Consider the following 7,814-nt stretch of genomic DNA (forward strand, 5'->3'; position numbering starts at 1 on the left):
CGTCCTTAGAGCAGCGACGGCGATTCCTCAAGTAAGCGTCTGGCGAGGAACTCGTTTAACATGGTGCGTGCATCCCAGCCAGTTACTCCGGGAACGCAATCGTGATGTGCTTTCTGCTTCGAAGCAGGAAACGCCGAATGAGTGATGTAGCCGCAATGGCGCTCTCATGCTCCTCCGTCAGCGCACGACATCTCCCGTGTCCACGGCCTGGCTGAGCTCATCAATGACGATGCCGAGGAATTTTCGGGCAAGTATATGAAGACCACTGTAGTTTTTTTGAAAGGCCACTGAGTAGCCTCAATAAAACCGGCATCCGGCGGTCTCGGACAGAGTCGCCAAATAAGAAATCGACTCTTCAAGAGGCTGATAAGACTAGCGTCCTTCACAAGGAGGTGCATCGGTAATCAACTGTCGAAGAGCTCGGTGCCACCTGTCCTTCACCGCCTGGACAACCTCAGTCGATGTGCCCAAACGAACTTGAGGGTGACTGGATAGGGAACATCGTCGGAGGTCGAATAATAACTTCGTGCACGTCTCGCCCCGTATTGCGTGAGATGAGAAGCTCCAGAAGCGGTTTTCATGAAAATAAGAATTAAACGTTTGTTAATTCCAGTATAAAAGGAAATTGAACTCATCTTACGAAGGGGTAAGAAGAGTCGTTTGCCTTATAAAGGGTGTGATTTTGCGCCCGTTGCGCCTCATAGCTAGGGTATATCGACAATACTATCCCTGTTATAAGCGCAAGCAGCGACAAAACGCCCTTATTTATTATTTATTATGAGATAGTATTTTGCCCAGCAAAACATATCTTTGAAGCGTCGGATCCTCACCAAGGATCAGGCTCTTCCCGACTTGCCTCACCAAGGCAAACACGTGGGTAACAAGGACAATTTGCAAATTTCAGAAAAAGGGTTAATCTGTAAAATTTCTATCCTTTCAAAGCGTCGCTCCCACAAGGAGAGGAATCAAAGCTCTCCGATTGCCTCACCAACGCGAGAACACGTGGCGTTATTAAAAGCGACCCAATTTGCAAATTGTCTCCAAGAAACAATCGGACTAAATTGGTAAATTTCAGAAAAAAATGCTCCGGCATAAGAGGGAGCGCGCCGCCATCAGTCGCACGGTAGAGGCATGACCCCTCGCCATACGGGACATAGAACACATTGCAAGGTAAATTGAAGGATCAGATCTAGAAAAGGAAAAATCACCATTTTTACCCCAAAAAAGGCAAGTTTGAGGCATCAAATCACACCCTCAACCCTTATTATGTGATCCGCGATTCCCAGTATCTAGATCAAACATGAAATAGATCAAGATATGGGACGGAGTTTACCTGAAGTAAAGCCCCAAAAATCCAATAAGGCGAGACATTTAGGAAAACTTGAAACCACACGCTCAGGAGGGGGCCTGAGAGAAAACTTTTTATTGGAATTTTTGTGAGGATTTTCACCAAGATCCAAGGAAAGCTAGATCTATACAGATCTGAAGTTTGAGGCGGAAACGAGCGCTTGTGAGAAAAGAAAATTGAAATTAGAGGGAGGGGGTGGCCGGCCCTAGAAAGAGAGGAAGAAAAAGAAAAAGAAAAAAGAAAAAAAAAACCCTTTTATAGCCTTGAACCAGATCTGGCTGAACCAGACCAGACCAGGACTGAACCAGACCGAGCCAGAATGAGCCAGATTGAGCCAGAATGAGCCAAATTGAGTCAGATTGAGCCTGGCTGGATCAGACCAGACCAGAATGAGCCAAATTGAGCCAGATTGAATCAGAATGAGCCAGTTTGAGCCAAATTGAACCAGTTTGAACCAAATTTGAACCAGAATTCAAATTGGAGCTGAATTAAGCATTGGAACGACTTTTGATCAACCTACGGTTCAGTCCTTCACCTATTTAACCCCTCTACCATATATTTGGAAGGGTCGGAGAGATTTTTGAACCCAAATACTGCCTTTTTGGCACATTTTTTGGTCCGGTTCAGATTATTCGAACCTAAAGAATACTCTAATAAGGTATACGAGTATAAATTATTCCCTCCTCTTTGTTGAGAAGTTTCTGGAGAATATTTTTTCTAAAATCTTAGGATAACTAACATGACTCCCAGGAGTGATGAGTATAACTGACCCCCGCTCCAAATCCTTAAGAGCTCTTAAAAACTGTGTAGACTCCAAAACTTTACCGAGTATTAAACTGTGTTAAACGCCGGACAACGCGTCAAATGAAGAATTCAAATGCCAAGTCAACGCGATGGTCAATTTCATGTTGAAGCCAACTAACTTTGAGCTAAAAAGCCAGGAATCAGATCGCTCTCCAAAAGTTCAACAATTCGACACACGACGTCAGCAATAATGCCCAGCACCGGCAACCTCTCAATGCATTCGAGCAAGACCGAATTCGGCCTGGAGGATTGAAGGAATGCGAGATAGAAGCATATTCAAGAACCCGTTACACATTGAGGTCTGGGCAGTCATATCCAAAGTATTCCAGACTCCCTTCATAAAGACGAGACCTGGAAAACTTTGGAGGGGGGTATCGTAGGCATTTAAAATTGCTTATAGTCCTGACACGGTTCAACGACGAACTAGGACCATCAGTGCGACGTATTAAGCACGAACGCAGGCCACAACCGAAGCCAGTCACGCAACGAAGCGGTTAATAAGCGCTACGAAGCTTGCCACGAACGCACTCGTGAACGCCCCCCCGCCACGGAATGAAATCACTCGCGTGCGGAATCATCCAACGGTACCAGAGAGTCAACGAGTCATCAACCATATAACGGGATTTCGAACTCAGACACCAAGCGATTTCTGCTAATTGGGATCCAGACTTCCAAAGCAGGAATCAAGTCAACGAATCGATTTCAGACCAATCAAACCGCATAACCGAATCACGGACGAAGCGGATACAAAACCGAAAACAAAAACAACGAGGAGCAAAGCCGGGTGGCTCGGCCAAGGCCGAGCCACCCCAGGGTGGCTCGGCTGAGCGAGCACCCTGAGGTGCGGCCAGGCTCTGTGCAAATGCACAGGATCTGCGTTGCTATAAATTAGCGGGGTTATTCATCATTTTTGGAGCGACTTTTTTGTAAGAACTTTTGGAGATGCCGAAACGTCTGTTCGGATCGAGACCTCATCTTTGGAGTTTTTGACAGGCTGAAGACTATGGCGTTCGGATCTGTATTCTCGGCTTGAGGCTCACCGCATCAGCAAAGGTAGGAGTTCGAGGGGATCCAGGATCTCAGCATCTACGTGTGCCCTACACTCCGGATCAAGCTTTGGTCTTTGATCCGAGGACTATCTGATGCGATTGTTTCTTGGCTGAAATAATCCCTCCGGTAATTATTTCCTTGGTGAAACTAATACCCGTTATACTGCGTAGATTCTTTCCGCGATCTAGATCGCGCAGTGCTCCACGGGCAAACACCCCGGCTGCAGGCAAACAATCACAAAGCGGGACCGAATAACAGGGAGCTCGCGATTTGTTCACAAGGATGAAAAAAGTTTTGTATTTTTGATTTCTTATTTTTTGATTTTCATTGTAACCGGATCTAAAAGACCGGATCTTCTTGAACCGAAAAACTGTTATTCAAGATAGCAATGGAATCAATGAAGAAAGCAACGATTTTTCCCGCGAACACCCGTCACAGGCTAAAGACCCACACAAGCAAGAGACGACGAACGGATCTTGTGTTTATTTTTAAGAAAGTTGTAATTTTTATTTCTTTGTTATTCGAATTCATTTGTAACGTTTGAAGTTTTAATGAAACCAATGATGAAGGCAACTTTTGACGAAAACAAACTGGCGACCACAGTGGGAGCCAACAGCCTCGCTGCCGAGGCCGTCGTGACGCAACCGGCCTTCAAGATCCGGGTGAACGAAGAGATCGAATACGAGTTCGATCAACAAAAGTTTGAAGAGTACCTCTCTTCCTCCTCCTCCAGATCCGCCTCTCCAAACAGGCGCAGGAAGACTTCATCTTCCTCAAATGCTCGCGGGACCTCCGACTCGAAGATCCGAGATCCCCTCGCTGTTGCATCTACTCCCCGCGACGTTCCTATGACGTCCAACGCGGTTGAAGCTGCAGATCCAGATCTGCCTTCCGCCGTAAAAACAAGTGTCGAAGGTGCTCCAGCTTTGTCGAAAAGGGCACGCCAAAGACGGCGTCAACGCCTCGCCCGAGAAAAGGGCACGCCAAAGACGGCGTCAACGCCTCGCCCGACAACTGGCCAAGGCCGCAGAATCGATGGACGGAATCCGATACAATGAAGATCTAAAGTCCAGACAGTGCCAGGAGCAACAACGGCGATCAACCAACTCCTCCTCTAAGACAGAGACGAACGAATGGGTTCGTGTCAAGAGGACTCGCTCAACCCTCGAAGAGCGAATCAAGAAACGCCGCGCATTGCTTGCGCATGCCCGAGTCCTTCTGCAGAAAGCGGAAGAGATGCAGAAAGAAGAGACGGTCAAGAAGCCATCAAAATACAAGTAGATGTGGGTGCCAAAGGCAAAACCGGCACCAAAGGCAAAAATGGACGGAATTGTCGTCCAAACTTCATCAAATCCAGATCCCGTTTCCCCTGCCCCTCCGGCGGAGCCAGGTAAGAACGTGGGTCTTCCTAGATCCAAGGTTCCTCTGAAAGGTCGCCTCGGTCCTTTACCGGAAAACCGAGGTAAAGTACCTGTCAAGGAGCGATTGGGACCGATGAAAGGTCCCCAAACAACAAACCAGACTGGGGGTCGTGCTAATCCCCCCAAGAAAGATAACAAAGGGAAAGCCCCTGTTACCGAACGCATTGGATTGCGTGTCGAAGTTCAAGAGCCCGTTAAGTTTTCACGCTCGCAAAAGCGTAGACTTGAACGAGCGACTTTTGAAAGCGCTAATAAAGCGTCATATTCCCAGAGGGAAACACATTCGTCCGATGATGATTGTGTTATACCTAGGAAGTCATGCCAACACTCTATGGGTTGCTCCAGTTATCAAACTGACGAGTTGTACTATAGAGCTGGGGGTGCGAGTAAGTCTCGAAAGAGAGATGCTCGAGACACGGAATCTCACTGTCCGTGTGCCAACATAATCAAGGCAGTGCTGTCAGAATGCTGCTGCACTAAAGCCCCGAGGAGAGTTTTGGTGTTCGAGAGAATTTCCATCGGAACGTCCGAGACCAGGCCAAGGCATTTCCGTAGGAAGAAGCTTGTCCGCCAAGAAGACGAACTCCTAGAGGTGTCTGCTAATATGACTGGCAGAGGGAAATCGACGTGACACTCTAGCTCAGATCAACTTGCCGAAGCATCCCAACGCATGACTCGATTGCGGGCAGGGATCAATAGGCGAAAGAATTACCAAAGGATGCAAAAGGGACTTCCTTTGGAAGAGGAGGTGTCAGATGTTGGTTCAGATTCCTACTCAGCTATAGCATCCGATGACACGGCGTCTAGTGCGGGGCAACCCTACGAGTCGTTTATGATCAGCGTCGAACAAGTAAGCAAGATGCTTGAAGATGCCTTGACTAAGCAGAAGGAAGCTTTTAAGTTCGAGATGGAGATGGCAATGTAGCAGATGAGAGAGATGCATGACCAGCAAATAGCGGCACTGACAACTCACCAAGGAGAACCCAGTCGTCGCAATAATCCTAATCAAGAAGAGAATGAACGGGAAGAAGATAATGCCAACATGAACCTCCCTCCCGTCAACAACAATAATGGAGGTGGTCCCTCGGATGACAATGCGAAAGAGGATCACGTTACTTCTCCCCGAAACCACTCGAAGACAGATACGAGTGAAGACAAGAAAATGAAGGACTTAGAGAGCAAGATCAACGCGTTGATGAATGCTCAAGAAGTGAAGAGGTCCGGCATACCATATCCATACCCGAGGGAGTGGGAATCAATTCCATATCCGGCAAAGTTCAGTTTAATCAACTTTACGCCGTTTGATGAAAAGGGTTCCCCTACCCAACACTTAATATATTTTAAATCCCACTTAGGAATAATCTCTGAGAATGAACCCTTAATGGTGCGGTCATTCGTTGGCACTCTTCGCGGAGCAGCCTTCGATTGGTATCGTCGCCTCAAGCCGGGGAGTATCAGCAGTTGGGACGACATGGAAGATATGTTTCTAACGAACTTCTTTGACGACGACACCAAAGTCTCAATCGGCACTCTATTTGATGAGAAGCAGAAGAATGGCGAGACAGTCGAAAACTTCGTGAAGAGATTCCGAAATAAAGCAATGAATTGCAGGGATCCGGTCAGCGAAGATTTTATCCTTGAGACCTGTCATAATAATCTTTCATTGGACATCCTGGAGGCTATGGGAATGGCACCGCCAAAGACCTGGAAGGATTTGAAGGTGCGAGGAGAACGAGCCGAACGATTCCTTAAAAGGAAGAAGGCGGAAAGGGGCCGAATAAAAAATAACGCTCCACAACAGAACTTTGTCCCTAAGGGTAAGGGAAAAGCACATGCGAATGCTGTGGACGCAAATCAAACATTCGAGGTGCAAGCACAACCGCAACAACAGTAACAAAAGGTGCCTCAACAATCAAGATGGCAACAGCAGCCCCAGAAGCTAAAAGCCTGGGAGCCGAAGTTCCCGAAGGTTTATTCGTTCAAAGAGGATGAAGTCCCCGGTATCTTCAAGTACCTCATTGAGAATAACAAGATCAAATTGCCTCCGGTCCAGGATCAGGAAGATGCCAAGAGGATCAATGATCCAAAATACTGCGCATGGCGTGCTATGCCCTTAAAGATAAGATCCAAGCTCTAATCGACGTTGGGGTCATTACTATGAAGCAACCTAAGGAGAAGAAGGTGGGTGCAAATGCGGTATCGATTAGTTTCGGTTCTGTTCCCTTGAACTGGTTTCAGCATGAGCCGGTAATAAATGCAGCAGTGAAGACCGTGAACGATGATCCTCACAAACAGCGCCAGAAAGGACTTGTACTGCACACAGCCCCGAATGGTGAGATTCTTTGGGTTCATCCAGATATGATTGGAGACGAACAATAGACTGGAGCCTCTTCCAAGAAAAGGTCAAAAGGAAAAGGTAAGTCTTGTTACGGAGTTTCTGCTGTTCCAGGGGAAGATGACGAAGCAATGCCTGCTTTCTCATTTCCTGACAATGAACATGGGAATGAGTATGGTCGACTGGATGGGGTGGAGATGATTACAACTACCCCCGCACTCGCTGAGAGGACCCAACAGGAGCCCCTGCACCAAGATGTTCAAAACCCGATGCAATCTCGATTCAATCAGCAGATTAGAAGAGATAAACCGGGAGATTTAAACATTTCATACCACTTCGATGTTATGACCCAATTGGCTAACATCCCAGTAAAAGTGACTCTACACGAGTTATCACGTCTTTTTAAGAATACTAGAGATGCGTTCAACATTACTCCTGACCAGCTCACTCGAATAGTTCAAGAAGCATTAATCAAGCAGAAAGAAGAATTTGAGGGTAAGATGGAATTGGCTATGCGACAAATAAGAGAGTTGCAAGCTGAAAGGTGTAAATTTCCTAAATCGGATCATCAAGCTGGGTCTAGCTGTTGCATTACCCCAATCACGCCTATTCCAGATAGGACAAATAACAATGGTCCGAATTTGAATATAGTTGTCAAGACTGATTCACCCCTCGATAACACTGGGGGTGGTACGACTAGATCCTTCAATGACACTGGGGGTGGTCCAATTCCTACTTCTCAACGTCATTCAAAGAAAAATGAAAGTGAAGACGAAAAGCAGAAAGAAGTCGAGTCTGTCACCACCTCGACTAGACGCTATCCTAAAAGAAAGAGGGTCGAGGAAAGCCAATCAGA

Source organism: Asparagus officinalis, chromosome 3 (assembly GCF_001876935.1).
Source record: "Asparagus officinalis chromosome 3, Aspof.V1, whole genome shotgun sequence".
In the NCBI taxonomy this organism is placed as follows: domain Eukaryota; kingdom Viridiplantae; phylum Streptophyta; class Magnoliopsida; order Asparagales; family Asparagaceae; genus Asparagus; species Asparagus officinalis.